Consider the following 7,114-nt stretch of genomic DNA (forward strand, 5'->3'; position numbering starts at 1 on the left):
TGAGCTCTACACACGTGAAATGCCCCTATTGGCAAACATATGCCCAGCCCAACCATCTCTAATTTGTGACCGGGTTCTATTATCATGTTCTATGTCAATCACACCATCCGATGTTGGATTTCCAGTCCAAGTGTGCTCAGGTGGTACAAACTCATCCTCTCCCCACTGAAGTATCCAATTATGAAGAATGCAGCAAGCTAGGACGATTTTGACTTGTGACAGATAAGGGTGGTGAGGCTTGTTGTCCACAATTCTCCACCGGTTCTTGAAAGCTGCAAACGCCCTCTCAACCGTGATCCTCAATGAGTGGCGGAGGTTGAATAATTCCTTCTCATTTTGAGGGACACGTTCACCAAACTCAGTAAGATAATAGCGAGTAGCCCTATATGGTGGAAGAAACCCTGGCCTCACGGCATAGCCCGCATCCACGAGGTAGAATTTTCCTAACAAACAAGAGGTCATGTGTTGTGTTACTACTAATAGTTTTAAATGATCAAAAGCCACTAAAAATGGTTCACTAATACCTGCAGGGACAACAAATCCATCATTCCTTTCCAAAGCATCAGCCAAAATGAGTGCATCATGGGCCGACCCTTCCCAACCAGCTAACACATAGGTAAACTTAAGGTCAAAGTCAACTGCAACCATCACATTTTGGGTGGTGCCACCTTTCTGACCCCTAAATGCCGAAGCAATAGCAGCTGGTACCTTGGCAGCAACATGGGTGCCATCAATTGCACCAACACGGTCCTAAGAGAAGAGGTGAGGTATATTTTTGTAAAATATGGGTTATCCGGCAAGTCCATAGAATTCTAAATGGTAAAGTATTACCTTAAAGTAGGGATAGAGGCACCTACGTGTAGGATTTTTGGATGAACATCATTGAAAGGGGGCTGGATTATCTCATCACGCAACTCCCCAATTGCATATAAAACTGCCTTGAAGTATCGACTGATTACTTCAATTGACCTCCTAAATATGGGTTTCATTGACCTAAACCTATGGTTGTGCCCAACTACAAGAAGGAACATCGCAAGCTGCTCCTCAATGCAGGTATGAATGTTGTCTTCCAACAATTTCCGATCACGAAATAAGTTACACAAGTTATAAAATGGGGCCATGTTCATCCTTAGTAGGTCATGGCAATTTATATCATTGGTTTCATAGATAAAACGTAGATTGGACAACCTAGTTGCGTCTCTCTCAAGCATAACGTAACAAATTGGAGCATGATAGTTTCTAATTCTAGCCCTTGTAGTTATTGTGGCCATATAGGCACACAAAACAGCAAGCAAACCAGCAACTTGCACTATCAGCGTATTTCGGGTCTTGCCGTTGTCATCCATCTATATAAATTTAGCACATATTTATAAATTAATAAAGGCATGGGAACTGATAATATTAACATTATTTGTATCATCAAAACAAAATAAATACATGAACAAATTGTTCAGGAAGTTAACTCACATAGATCTATGATAATCAAAAAATTAGCTGACAAATATATGCACATTTCTTTCCTACCTACAGATTCCTTGTAATTTCCACAAGTTAGCTCACATAGATCAATGATAATAAAAAAATTTACTAGCCCAATAGCTCACATAGATGCATGCTAATCACACAGATCTAGGAGAGGAGGTTTAGGACAGGGCCTGTACAGGAGCGACGGGATGCATGTGCATCCCGGCAATGGGTTGCATCTGTGTGGAGGGCAGGGGTGAACGCATGAGCACACGCATGTGTGCGTGTGGGTGTCGTGTCTGTACATGAGCGAGGGGAGTAGCTCCCATGGCCACCGCGGCCATGGCTGCGAGCTCGGCTCCAACCTAAACACACCCACGCCGGCCACGCGCGGCCTTGGCCAGGAGCTCGGCTCCGACCAAAATGCGTGCAGGGAACGGCAGCATCCCGCCTAGCTGCCTGCTCACATCCGCATCGGTAGAAGCAGCAGCGCAATGGCAGAGAGAGATGAGAGGGATCCGTGAGGGATGGGGACAGATGGAAGAGGGATGGGAGGAGGAGAGTCCAACCTCTGCACGGAGAGGGTGCGCGCTGGCGACATGTCCACGAGGCGACAGAGCAACGGGATCCGTTCACCGGAGAGAGGAGAGGGGTGGTGAGAGCGACGCGAATGCGGGTGTGGATCGACAGGGAGAGAAACCCTAGCCCTCTTCGCTCGCGTGGGTGCGGGCGTGGGTGCATGCGTGGATGCAAGCTCGCGAAAATGGCCGAAACTTGCATGCGAGCTCAGCCTGGCTAGGGGGCTATTTTTCATCAGTCGGGCCTAGCCCAGAACGACGCGCAGCCTACCAAACGTTGCGAAAATTGCATGGTGGGTGCGATGCCGGTGCGAGGCAAGAAACCAAACACGCCCCAATTGCATCTCTCTCTGTAAACCCTACCCTCCATCATGTTTATAAGGGGAGGCTAGGGAGCTCTGCATCCAATGGAATCTGATAGAACAAACTCTTGGTAGACATGTAAACTCTATAATAATCCCTCACGCGAGGTATATAAACCCACCTTGAATAACAATAACAAGCGGAATGTAGTGTATTACCCCTCATCGGAGGCCCGAACCTGATAACTTTTGTGTGTGGGCCCCATCCTGGTACATCCGGTCATGCTAGGCACCATACCAAGGGTACTGATGACTTTTCGCTCTATTAGTTGACGCGCCAGACACGGACTGCACTGGTCGGAGAACGAACCCAGATGGTTGCACGGGACTGAAAAGGCACAAAGTTTGCTTTATTCTTGTGTTGTATATGAATGTACATGTATGCAATGACATGGATATTGTATATATGCAAGATGCATGTGACTAATGGTATAAATGAATATAATTGTATGAAATGTATATTTGGGTTGTATATGTTTGTCAGTCGTTTATCTATACCTAATAATAAAGAGCTATTGCTTCTCGCGGTATGTCATCAAATTTGCTCCAATAGTTGTAAAATGTTATCCAGTGATGCCACCTATAAGTGATAAAAAAAACATTCACACAGGGGAATACCCGCCTCAGCCGACCCAAGTAGGAACCTTCTATACCGCGCTCAGCGCGCTAGGAGAAGACACAACACTTCTTTGGGCCAGCCCATGTTCGGGAGGCCTGTTTCTTAATTTTGATTTTGATTTTTTTTATTTTCCTTTTTCATCTTCGTTTTTCTACTTTAAATAATTCATGATTTAAAAAACCAAAAAATAAAAAAATGAGAATTTTGAAATAAATTTCTTAATAATTCATAAATGTTTATGGATTCAGAAAATGTTCGCATATACAATAAATATTCAAAATTCTGAAAACAAATGTTTGGGAAATTAAAAATGTTCATGATTTTTTTAAAGTACGTGTAATAAAAATGTTAATGAAATTGAACAAATTTTCGCTAATTCAAAAAATATTCATGAATTGAAAAATATCCTAAGAGCTCAAAAACCGTTTGTGACTTACAAAATAGTTTTTTGATTCATAAAATATTCACTAATTTAAAAAACGATCATGGATTTTAAAAAATGTTTGCTAAACCAAAAAATATTCGCGAATTTCAAAAATTGTTCCACCAAGCAACTTCCAAAAAAATGTTCGTCGATTCTGGAAATATTCGCCTATTGAAGAAAAATATCTAAAAAATGTTTGAAAATAGTATAAATGTTCATGAATTCAAAAAAAATTCATGATTTTAGAAAATGTACGGAAATCAGTAAAAGTGTTCATGAATTTGAAATATTCACGATTTCAGATATGTTCACGGTTTTTATTCACAATTTCCCGAATATTCATGATTTTTCAAAAATTGTTCACAATTTCCCGAAAAGGATAGTGATAGTATATCTCGGTGATGCAGCCAAATGTGGTCATGGCCATTGGAGATTATGAATTTTTTTCTCCAGTTGCAACGCATGGGCTGTTTTGCTAGTGATATGCAATGTGTGAATGTGACTACATATATGTGCTTTGTGTATGTGTGTATAGTGTAGCTAGGGCTGCATTGTTCAACAATTCGGCCAACTCTACATAGCCATCATCAATCGGCTAGCCGGTCTACAGTGACACTCGTTAATAGTGGCAATCATCAAGGGAGAGCATTCCCTCATTTAGCTGTTTCATTGTTCATCCCTCTTTCCACATCCATCGGAGTCCCCCAACTCTCCTAACCTATTTTGTTTCTACGACTCTCACTAGGTGGGAGTTATTGTTTCCACGGAGGATAACCCCTTAGCGGCCATATCGATTGGTTCATATAAGTTATATATTACTACTATTTATTATCAAAAGTAATGTCAAACATTGACAATGAATAAATCGGTTTGAGAAAACCCAGGGCCATCAATGTAGAATCAATCTCACGCCACCATCTCAATAATCCTAGCACAAACCTTATAATGGTGGACCATGCATAATCCATGAGTTGAGTGTTGAGAGATATGTGACCTAATGAATGGAGCAAGTCTCAAAATACAACACCTCTAGGAATGAATTTCGATGTCAACTCGTAATACCACCATACACCTCTATCTCGTGCACCGCTGTGCCAGATTTACGTGACCAAGGCAAGCACATGCACAAGTTGTTCATCTACGACCGGATGAAACCTGTTGACCACCACCGTCCAGAAGCACCAAGGGTTTAGCCTATAAATGGCATCAATGAACCGATAGTGACATGGCGGGCACGCTTTCTAGGTCAACTACAGTGCTGATGGGATAAAGAAGATATCAAGGTGTAGGAGAGCAAGGAGGAGTTTAAACAGAAGTAAACATCTAACTTAATGATGTTATATATATTTGGAGCTACTAAAAATCAGTCGACCGTTGGATTGTCGTTCCTTTAAGATTTGCGTAGCTTAGCTTATTTGTCTCAATTCGGCTTGCTAAAGCGTGCGTCTGGCCTGTTTTTCTTTCCGGTTTCGTTGTTTGATCTGGGCTCCTTTGGTCGTGGCGGGGGCAGGGGTTTGCCCGTGGGCTGGGCAGGCGTTCAGCCCATTTTTTGTTGTTTGCTTTTTTTTCTTTTTTTTGTAAACTATTACAATTGAAGAGAGAGACAGAAGAGGAAGTTGTCACCATTACTGCCCGTGACTTAGGGAGGGGAAGGGATCATGTCACATACATTCCTCTCTGCGTACTCTCTCTGTAGCATGGGGTGTTTTTCCTTGTGTGCAAGTGGCCGTCCTTTTTTACTTGAAAATTTCTGCTTTTTGTTGCCTAATTTATGTGTTTATTCCACTTATACTTTTTATTTTTTTTCTTCTTCATAATTTTATGTATCTACTAAAATAGATCATCTATCATTGCTTCTTTATTCTTGTTTTTTTGCTTTTCACTTCTTCTTTTCTTCTTTTTATTGTCTAGTTGCACTACCTTTTTCAATGTGAAACATGAATTAAGCAAATTTCCAATAAGTCATTATTTTCATTTTGTACCATTTTTTATGTATTTTGCTACACTGAGTGGCCACATCTTATTAGTTCTTATTTCTTCTATAATGTGTCCTTTCTTTTTCCCTCAAGCATACCTGCCCGGCTTCTCTTCATTCTTAAACTATTCTTGTGTTTTTTTGTCTTTTAGTTAACTCTCAACATTTTACATCTAATTTTGTCGTTTGTCTAATCAAACTATCAGTTACATGTTAGTCCATCCAGTTACATTTTCAGTTAACTCTCAACATTTTTTGTTTTCTCTCTTATGTCCAATTAGTTTGCTTCCAGTTTTTTGGTGACGGGTTGTTTTAGGGTGTGTCTAGTCCACTCTTTCCTTCTTGTTTATTTTATGCGTGGGCAGGTATATGTAATGGCCTGGCTTTTTATGGTTTTATTTTTGTGTTCTCTATTTTACTTTCCTGGCTCTTTTTTATTTTTTGAGTAAGTGATTTTTAACAACAAAATTCGGTGTTCTCCTGACATTGATTTTATTTTGCATTTGTATTTTTTACCATTTTCTTGTTTCATTTTTGTTTACATTTTCTTCTTTTTATTTGCTTTCTAAAATTTCCTTTTTATTTACTATTTATTTATATTTTCTCTTTTTGTTGCTTTGAAAACATTTTCTTGTATGCCTTCTATTAGGCAGAATTGTAAGTGTCGCCATTGACTGTAATTTATTAGTCTTTTGTTGAGAGAAGGGCAGTTGCATGTCTGTCACTAGGCATCCAACTGTAAATGTAACCCCTGACTGCAATTGCATGCCCACATAACCGACTGCAACTAACATTTATTTTTGTAAGTGCGCAGTAGGAGAGGGAGAGGGAGTTGCATGTGCGATACCAGGCTTGCAACTACAAGTGTCGCCCTCGACTTCAACTGCATGCCCCCCTCCCAACTGCAATGACCTTGTGTTTTTGTCGGAGAGGAGGCAATTGCATGTCCGATAGTAGTCCTGCAATTACAAGTGTTGCCATCGGCTAGAACTGCATGCCTACACACCTGCGTGCAATTGCATGCCCACACACCCAACTGCAACCGGCATTTTTTATTTGTTAGTGGGCGGCGGGTGAGGGGGAGGGTTGCATGTCCTATACTAGGCTTGCAACTTCAACTCTCGCCCTCGACTGGAACTACATGTCCCCAATTGACTATGACTGGCCTTGTGTTTCTATCGGAGAGGGGATGAATTGCATGTACGACAATACGCTTGCCACTACAAGTATCACCCTCAGTTACAATTGCATGTTCGATAGTAGGCTTGCAACCGTAGTGTCTCCCTCGATTGCAATTGCATGCATACACACCGACTGTAACTGATTTTTTTTTGTAAGTGAGCTGCAGGAGAGGGGAAGCTAGGTGCATACATGGTACTAGGCCTTCAACTGCAAGTGTGCCCTCTAATACATGTCCCCTATGATACGTCTCCAACGTATCTATAATTTTTGATTGCTCCATGCTATATTATCTACTATTTTGGACATTATTGGGCTTTATTATCCACTTTTATATTATTTTTGGGACTAACCTATTAACCGTAGGCCCAACCCAGAATTGCTTTTTTTTTTGCCTATTTTAGGGTTTTGAAGAAAAGGAATATCAAACGGAGTCCAAACGGAATGAAACCTTTGGAAACGTGATTTTTGGAACGAACAAGACTCAGGAGACTTGGACCCTACATCAAGCAA

The sequence above is a fragment of the Triticum dicoccoides genome, chromosome 1A (assembly GCF_002162155.2).
Source record: "Triticum dicoccoides isolate Atlit2015 ecotype Zavitan chromosome 1A, WEW_v2.0, whole genome shotgun sequence".
NCBI lineage: Eukaryota > Viridiplantae > Streptophyta > Magnoliopsida > Poales > Poaceae > Triticum > Triticum dicoccoides.